The sequence below is a fragment of the Pteropus alecto genome, unplaced genomic scaffold, assembly GCF_000325575.1.
Source record: "Pteropus alecto unplaced genomic scaffold, ASM32557v1 scaffold22, whole genome shotgun sequence".
Lineage (NCBI taxonomy): Eukaryota > Metazoa > Chordata > Mammalia > Chiroptera > Pteropodidae > Pteropus > Pteropus alecto.
In genome coordinates this window covers 21,545,920-21,555,543 of record NW_006434839.1, presented here as the reverse complement: position 1 = coordinate 21,555,543, position 9,624 = coordinate 21,545,920, and the positions used below count along the sequence as shown (strand labels likewise).

The 9,624-nt window shown below is 36.7% G+C and overlaps 1 pseudogene; it reads left to right on the top strand.

Annotated features, from left to right (window-relative positions):
• The first annotated feature begins 729 nt into the window (after positions 1-729).
• On the top strand, positions 730-848 carry LOC112478709 (annotated as a pseudogene).
• Positions 849-9,624: the final 8,776 nt, after the last annotated feature.

The following is a 9,624-nucleotide window of genomic DNA, read 5'->3' as shown; positions in this document are numbered from 1 at the left end:
TCTGTCTTTAAAGGCAATATGCTATATAAACATTGATGAAAAGATGGTTCAGAACAAAAGATGCCAGTGCCTCTGCTCACAGAACATACAGAAAAACTCAAGAAACCCATGAAATCTGCCTCTTATCCCAGATGTTAAAAAATGTTCCCAAAGTTACACAAATAGTAAGTGGACTTACCCCAAGTTGGCCATGAGATACTTTCTTCATGCTTTTTTTGGTTCATATGCAGCTAATGCATTTCTCTGATCCATTTATCTAGTAACATGTCAGAAAAGGAAAGGAGGTTTGGCATGGCATATTTTTAACAAATCTGTGGCAGGTTTAAAAAAAAATTTAAGTATTCACAAACCATCTGTTTAGTAACCTGTTCTAGAATTTTGCTGAGAAATAGTGTCAACATCACTGAGCTTCATTTTTTAAGAGTCTTTTTACCCTAAAAAAATAAAATAACATTTTCCCCTCTTATGTATTATGTCTGCTCTCCTGTTGTTTGTAAGTTTTCAAAGGTTATCAACTATGGTTCTGTGATAACGTTTATAAGCTGCTTTTTTAAATGCCTTGAAAGTGTAATCCATTGATCCTATATACCTGAACTTAAAGTGACTCATTGTCTTTTTAATTCCTGAGCTTCGATTTTCTTATTAATTATGTTTGATTTTCTGTTTTAGTTTCAACGTTTTCCTTTTTTGATGGGAAAAGTAAACAGCCTAGGATTCAGGAAGTTTGGCTTCTACAGCCATGCCACCCTGAACAAGCCCAATCCCATCTGATCTTGGATGCTAAGCAGGGTTGGGCTTGGTTAGTACTTGGATGGGAGAACACCTAGGAAGACTAAGTGCTGTAGGTGTAAAAAAAAAAAAAAAAAAAGTTTGGCTTCATCTCAGTTATCTGATAATACAGTAGTCCCCCTTATTCGCAGTTCTGCTTTCTGTGGTTTTATGTACCTGTGGTAAACTGAGGTCTGAAAATATTAAATGGAAAATTCCAGAAGTAAACAATTTATGTTTAAATCGCACACTGTTCTGAATAGATGATGAAATCTCATGCTTTCCTGCTCCGTTCCACTTGAACATGAATCATCCCTTTGTCCAGCACCTCTACGCTGTATATGTCTCTGACCTTTAGTCACTTAGCAGTCTCAGTTATCAGATCGACTGTTGGGTATCACAGTGCTTGTGTTCAAGTAACCCTTTTTTACTTAATAAAGGCCCCAAAGTGCAAGACTAGTGATGTTGACAATTTGGATAGGCTAAAGAAAAGCCATAAAGAGCTTTCTTTAAATGAAAAGGTACGTGTGTATGGGAAAAACCACAGTGTATATAGGTTTCGGAACTATCTGCGGTTTCGGGCATCCACCAGGTGTCTTGAAATGTATTTCTTGTGGATAAAGAGGGACTACTGTATATCACTGCTACCAAACAGTAGCCTCATGTCTTCTTTAATATGTTCCCCATATCTAAATAAAGTCTTGAGGTGTTCATAGGTTTGGGGGGGTATGTAGGGTGATTTGTTTCAGCCATTTTAAGCAATTATTAAAGCTTCGAGTCATGTTTCTGTACTATTCCTTGCCATGTAATATCACTTCTGAGGTTGAATAATCCCTGTGTAACTGTGTTTTTAGATACTTTATAATTTGCTCTTTTTGTTAGTGTCTTCTGAGGCTGGGGGGAGGGGGTCAGGTCATAATTTCACTTTCAATAATTCATGATTTTAGCAGATAAGGTATTTATTCAAAACCATTTTTTTTTTTTATTTTAGAGTTTCATATCAAGCCATAATATACTGTAGGGTTGGCAGATTTTATTTTTGTAAAGGCCTAGATAGTAAATATAGGTTTCTTGAGCTTTAGGTCTTTGTCACAACTATTCAACTCTGCCATTGTAATGTAAAAATAGCTACAGACAACATCTAAAAGAATGAATGTGGCTGTGTGCCAGTAAGGTTTATCTATGAACACTAAAGTTGGAATTTAATGTAACTTTCATATTTCACAAAATATTTTTCTTTTGATTTTTATTCAACCATTTAAGATTGTAAAACCTATTCTTACCTTATAGAGCATCCAAAATCAGGCAATGAGCCAGTTTTAGCCCACTGACTATATTTTGCCAAACACGCACAGGCACGTACACACATTATAGTTATTCATATAAATATAGACATCTATTTTATCTCTTTTACTAAATTTGATGCAACATTTTGTTCACTGGTTTGGAATTATGAGCTTAAAATTGACATGGACTTCTAAGAATTCTGTGACAAATTCTTCCATGAAGTTCCTCCCATTTCACTACTATTAAGTTCAAAGTAGTGCTTCTTATTGCTTCTAAAGACTTCAGAGAAATATTATTAGTAAGCCAATAATTTATTAAATGCTCAACTTTTGTAATTATTAATAATGTGAACTCTATTCTTATAACTTTAAGACATATATCAATATAAGTCTGGATAATAAAGTATAATGACCCGCTGAAGACTAGGTAGTGAACCAAGACCAACATTCACATCATTTTTTCAGAGGTCAGGGCAAAACTAAAATGTCAGGAAGGTCCCCAGACAGGTGGAAGGATCCTGAATCCGCATCACAACTAGCAGAGGCAACTTTAAGTATGTGACAGAGTTTTGGCATAACCCAGAGCTTTTTATACTATTTGGTATGTGAGGATATGAGTAGATCAGAGTCCTAGGGTACAATTAGATGAGTTAAGTATCTGGCTGGAATGAGAAATTTGATAACATCAGGGCTCTTTAACTAGGTTTCCTTCTATACTTTTGAGTAAGGAAGATCTACTATATTTACTTATGGTGGCCCTGTAGCTAGGCTTTACTGTTTATGTGTTCCAGTATTTATTTATGTTTTTTTAAGATAACTAAAACCAAACTTACAGAGTCTATCTTGGGGAATGTTTCTGTTATTTTTGATGTAAACATTGTAGATTATATAATCTTAGCTGGAAGAGATTGGAAGATAGATGACAAGACTAAGAATGAGGAGTAGTAAATTCTTTTCCTTGTTCTTTCTTGCTTGCTATGGGCAAATCCACAATACTCAGGTAGATAGACTATGTGACTTTTTTTTTTTCCAGAATACACAACTCTGACAGGAGGCCTGATTTACAGGTAATATTTGTTGTTTTATCATATGAAAGAGTTGTAAATTGAATAGCATCATTGTTTTTTTTTTTTTTCCCTTGGAATTCTAAATCTTTGCTTCAACATCTTGAAAACAGTTTGTGACATTTGATTCTCAACTAACTCATAATACCCATTCCCCTAATCTCCTCCTCTGAACTCATCTTGAATTTTCTTTCTTTGACCTAAAAGTACTAAAGCAAACTCTAGTCTTATCATTTTAAGGATCAGAAAACACACTTGTCATATAATATTTAATTTTTTTGAGATTTATATGAATTTTGTATTTCTGAGTCTTAAAAATTTGGGATACATTGGCCTAGGCATTTGCCATTGTAATGAATGAAAGTTCTTTTCATGGTGTAGTATGTGTTACTTTACCAAAGTCATGGTCAGAATCGCTTTCAGAAGAGAGGCTTCCAAATAAAGCGTAAAAATACAGCAAATCTCTTTTAGAGTTAAAATAACAATAAATTAAATATTTGAGGTAGAGTTTTGGCTGTAGGAGAAAATAAAGGCAAGCCTGTGGTTTTACTACATTACTTACAGTATTTATGTGACTTAAAAAAAGTGCAAAAAGACCTACTGTAGTCAGGTATGGCGGCTGATAAGAGATGTATAACTAAGGAATTATTATGGTCTTCCACAGAGAGTGAAATTCTTTTTTAATTTTTTTTGAAAATGTTACTGGAGGATGAGGAAATGCAACTTAGAGGTAAAAAATATTGGGATATAGGTGATAAAAATTTAAGAAAGATTTAATTGAAAAACTATTAATATGACTTTATTTCCATAAATAAAAAGCCATATTATTTTTTCTTTTTAAATCACATTTTACAACAAGAACATTTAATTATTTTAACTTAACTTAAATTTCACTGCGTAGTGGTAAAAGTTAAAGTAAATTTAGCATGTTTTTTGATATGGTAGTTGAATTCTCTTGTGTAAAATACCTGAGTAAATTATGACAATCTAAGCTAATTAGGTGAAGAAATCATCTTTTATTATTAGAAGATAACATTTATTCAAATAAAGAAATCTAATATGTTTTAATATTATTATGGAATATCAGAAGTGATGCTGTTAGGAAATATTTTAAATATAATTCAAAAAGTGAAAAATTCATTTGTGATAATTTTGCTGGTTGTAAGAATTATTTGGGGCGCGCTATGAAAATGCTAAATTCCTGGATTTTTCTTATGCATTGGTAGCTCTGGAGAGGGACCATCCTGCATGTTTCAAGTAAGGTGGTATGAAGACCACACTTTTAGAAACATCAGAGTAAAATATCACATGGCATTCCTAAAACATTTTTTCAGGAAAATAAGGAACATGTTTGAAATGTAGATGGCCTTCCGAAGTTTTACAGTTGGCTCTTTGGAATTGGGAATAATTCTTCCCATAGAAAAAGAATGGTCTAAATAGGATTAATTTTCAATGAAAATATTGATAGAAAATTTTGTTCTATTTAAGAGAGAAAATTAACTTTATTTATTTTATTTTTTATTTATTTTTCACATGTCCCTTCAAAGTAGTGTTTTGGGTTTCTTCAGATAAATACTCAGAAGTGGGACAACTGGGTGATTCTTTGTCTCTTGTTATAGCCTTTGTTTTAGAATCTATTTTGTCTGGTATAAGTATTGCTACTCCAGCTCTTTTTTTTCTCTTTCCATTTTCATGAAACATAATTTTTCATCCTTTTTCTTTCAAAGTCTTTGTGTGTCTTTCGATCTGAAGTGAGCCTCTTGTAGGCAGCATATGTAAGGGTCTTATATTCATATCCATTCAGCCATCCTATCTTTTGATTGGAACACTTAATCCATTTACATTTAAAGTAACTGTTGCTAGATATGTAGTTATTGCCACTTTATTATTTACATTTTTAATCTTTTTTTTTTCCTCTTAAATCCTAACATTTCCTATAATACCTGCTTGGTGATGATGAACTCCTTTAGCTTTTGTCTGGGAAGCTCTTTATCTGTCTTTCAATTCACAATCTTAAGGGAGCTCCCTTGTGGGTAACTAACTGCTTTTCTGTTGCTTTGTCTTTATCCTTTGGCATTTTAATTATGATATGTCTTGCTGTGGGCTTCTTTGGGTTTATCTCATTTGAGACTCTCTGTGTTTCCTTGGCTTGTATATCTATTTCTTTCAAGAGGTTAGGGAAGTTTTCCATCATCATATCTTCTAATAGCTTTTTAGTTCCTTTACTCTCTCTCTTCTTCTTATCCCTATGATGCAAATGTTAATATGCTTGATGTTGTCCCAGAGGCTCCTTAAACTCTCCTCATTTTATCAGATTATTTTTTTCTTGTTACTGTTCTGATAGAATGTTTTTTGCCACCTTATAAATCTCTACTTTGCTCTCTGCTTCATCTAATCTACTGTTAATCCTTCCGAAGGTAGTCTTCATTTCAGATATTATATTCTTCATTTCTGACTTTTTTTTATGTTTTCTATTTCCACTTTTATGTTTTCTGTCCCTTTGTTAAGCTTCTCATTGAGTTCATCTGCTCTTCCCCTAAGTTCATTGAGACTTTTTATGACAAGTGTTTTGAACTCTGCATCTGGTAGTTTGCTTGTCTCCATTTTGTTCAGTTCTTTTTCTGGAGCTTTGTTCTGGTCTTTCATGTGGAACATATTTCTTTGTCTCCCCATCCTGGCTACCTCCCTGTGTTTGTTTCTATGTATTAGGTAGAGCTGCTATGTCTCCCAGTCTTAGTAGAGTGGCCTTATATAGTAGGTATGCTGCAGGTCTCAGGGGCACAGTCTTCCCTGGTTACCTGAGCCGGGTCCTCCAGGTATGTTCCCTGTATGAGTTGTGTGTGCCCTCTTGTTGTAGTTGAGCCTTGGCTGTTGTTTACTTCTCAATGGAGGGATTGATCCTTTGGCTGAATAGTTTTGTTGAGTGGCCATGATCAGTGGAGGAGGTGTTATGCTGGGGCTAACACAACAAGATCACTTTAGCAGGGCTCTGGTGCCTCCCCTGTCTGCCCTTTGGGTGTGTTGACTTCAGATGTGACCCCATCTGGTGCTCGGCTTAGACCAAAGCTGGCTACTGGGTCTGCAGGCTGGGGCCTCCTGGAAGGGGTGCTGCTGCCGGCCAAGTTCAGGTGTAGCCTGTGCCCTACCTGGGGCCACTTGGCATGAGCCACCAAGCAATTCGCACATGGCCACCACCCCTGCTGGGCTTAGAAGTGCCTCGATAGGCTAAGCTACAAACTGAGTTTGGCCGATACTGGTGCTGGACTTGGGGCTGCTCAGCAAGAAGTATGGGGCACACTGAGGCCAGATGCTTCTTGTTTAGGTTTTGTGAACTTTTGAGAGATTTTAGGAAAGTCTATAGCATGAGCCAAGACAGGCCATGTGTATGGAAAATCCACTGGAAGCAGCTTGGGCGGGCTTGCATGTTGGGAGTGCGGGCCTCAAGGATTCATCAGGGCAGGGCGACCAGTGTCAGCTGTGTTGATGGAGATTCAGATATGGCGGCCACCTGGTCTGCAAACCAGGTGGGGGAGGGTTCTACAAAGGAGCTATGCCCTCTGTCAGCACTTCTTTCTGGGAGAAAGCCACCTTTCCATCCCTCGAACTGAAGCCAAACAACTCACTTTCCATATGTCCCTGGTGCCTTTCGAGCTGCTGCCCCAGAGCTGGAGCTAAGAGCAAGTGAGTCGGTCAGTGAGTAAATTCTCATGTGGGCCCCTTAAGAGGAAAGTCTGCAACTCCCCCAGCCCTCTCTCTCGCTCAGACACAATCTCCACTGGTTTTCACAGCCAGAGGTTGTGAGGACTTCTCTTCCTGGCACTGGAACCCTGGGCTGGGGAGCCCGGTGTGGAGTTGGGACCCTTCACTCTTCCAGGGAGGACTTCTGCAGCTGAGATATTTCTCTCTATGCTAAGCTGCCACATGCATGTATGGGTCCAGCCTGTTTTGCATCTCTACCCCTCCTTCCAGCTCGGGGTGACCTTTTTTATGTGTCCCCAGTTGTAGGATTTCTGTTCAGCTAGATTTCAGGTAACTCTCAATGATGGCTATTCTGTAGTTTAGTTGTAATTTTGATGTGGTTGTGAAAGGAGGCAAGCACAGCATTTACCTACTCCGCCATCTTGACTGGAACTAGTTTATTTACTTTAAATGCTGTGATTGGTTGGTGCAGCCTAATTTGTGAAACTCTTACCAGTCAGCCAAAGGCTGTTTCTTGTTTGGCAAATGCTCTATCTCCTCAGAGAATTACCTAATCACCTGGTTTCTGAACTGAGTTCCTCCACTCTATCTTGGGAAATGGATCATCTCATACTTTCCTATAAGTTGACAGAATTTATAATTTGAGGTACAATTTGGATTTAGGGGTAGGCTAGACACTTGAGCAAAAAATTCCAATTTTATAAGATAGCTGACAAAGAAGGGAGAAATGGAAATATAGGAAGGAGAGGGGAATAGAACTACCTTACCTTTTTGTCTAGCAGTAAGCAGGCCCCCTGGACTGGCTTGGGGTGCAGTTGTAGCAAGGGAAAGTGGTTTGATCATAGGCCATATCCTAAGAATACAGTTAGCTGGAGTCCATGGTCAATGCAGAGAGCAAATGCGGGAATGAGTATTCGTAGAGCACTAACTTAAGCAGCCAGAACAAAGCAGAACAAAATGGAGAAGAAACAAGCATGAGTGAGCTAATCTCTTTTTTGCTGAATTCAGGTATCTACCCACATTTCTGTACTGACCTGACTATGGACACTTGAATATCAGTATTAGCATTTCATATTTTAAAACATTTTATAGCTAATAAGGCTTTTATTATGTAATTAATTGGTTTTTGAACTAATTCTGCAAGATAATTAAGGCAGATACTATGTTACATATTCTGCAGATGAGGAAATAATAGAAATTATTTACCCCTGGTTATATGGCTAGTAAATAGCAAAGCCACGAGTGAGTCACCTTTTTCTCCCTATTCTAGTGTTCTTTCCTCTGTGTATACCACACTGCTTCTCATGACTTGGGCATCAAACCTTCAGAATGCCTTTTAGATGTTAACTGCCTGGAGGGCAAAGCGATGTCTTCTGTTTTGTAGCTCTTTGTATTATGGCTATACTCAGTGGAGGCCCACCAGTAATATTTGTTAACTGAGATGTGATCTTGAAATCATGGCAAGAGGAGGGCTTGGCATTAGGCAGATGGAGAGTAAATTCCAGGCTTAGTCATATGCTGGCTGTGTGACCTCATGCAATTTTTATGATCTCTGAACCCAATTTTCTCATCTGTAAAATATGGGTGAAAACTCTATATAGTGGAATTTTTTTATGAATTAAAAATAATATAAAGGATCTCCCATACAGCTACCAGGTAGTGGATGATGTTTTTTTCAAAGGTAACTATGGATCTTATGACAGTCTTTTTTCCTAGCTCTTCCCCCAGCTTTTTTCCTGCAGAAGTTTTGTTCGTTGGCGTTCTTTTGCATGTTTTTCATCTTAAAAATAGAATACCAGTGTTTAGGATGGGGCAATTCATTCTGCTAAGGGAGCATCCTGTTACCAGACGCCATGAATTCTGAAGAGCTGGAAGAAAGGGTAAAACACAGTTTACCAGAAGCAAATATATTATGTTCGTCATTTCTTGCCTACTTTGGTCGGGCAGTTGTTATAAACATTTGATCCAGGAATATTGTTTAAAGTAAAAACTTGACTTTGTGGGTGTTCTCAGAAGTCAAATGTTGTCTCTATTTGAACCAGCTTATCCTTGGAAACCTGAAGCCTGAAACTTAAAAATTAATTTTGAGTTTTTTCTGTGGTATTTGCAAGTGAAGTTGCAATTGTTTATTCATGAAGTTCTTTGAAGCTGTTACATGTGGCATAACTAGATGCTGCCCATTTTAAAACTGTCTCAGTTTTACAGTATTTCCTTTTTTTTATATATTTATCAAAGCCCTAGATCTTATTGCTTGGCTTTAAACATGAGTTTTTTTAGATTAATAAATTCATAATTATAATGAGTTTCATTTTCTGGAGAAATATGTTTTGTAAGCCATCTTATATAATCAATTTAAAAGATTCCTTCTTTCTGGGTATCATTTTGACTTTCCTGTTAGTATTTTTCTTGCATTCCACTAATGGATTTGGATAAAATGATTCCATGTCATTTAATTTGATATCTTAGGTAATTTCTTTTGCAGAGTTGCTGCTCTCCCATTCTGAAGATCTATTCCTGGACCTACAACTAAGCTGGGAATTGTTGATGATGGGAATATATAGTGATTCCCTAATAAAAAGCATGTGCTCAAAAAGTGGTTACTGTGTGTGCTTGTTGTTAAACTATATTGTGTCATGGGACAGCTTCATTTCAAGTGGGAATAATGGGTGAATTTAAACAAATACACAAATTCCGTTAATGGTATTTTTCAAGATATAGTCTAGTCTTAGAAATGTCTATCTATAAAATATAGAAGCTTGGGATTCCATTGTGCTTACTCAGAGGTCAATTTTTAATAAAATTCTAAA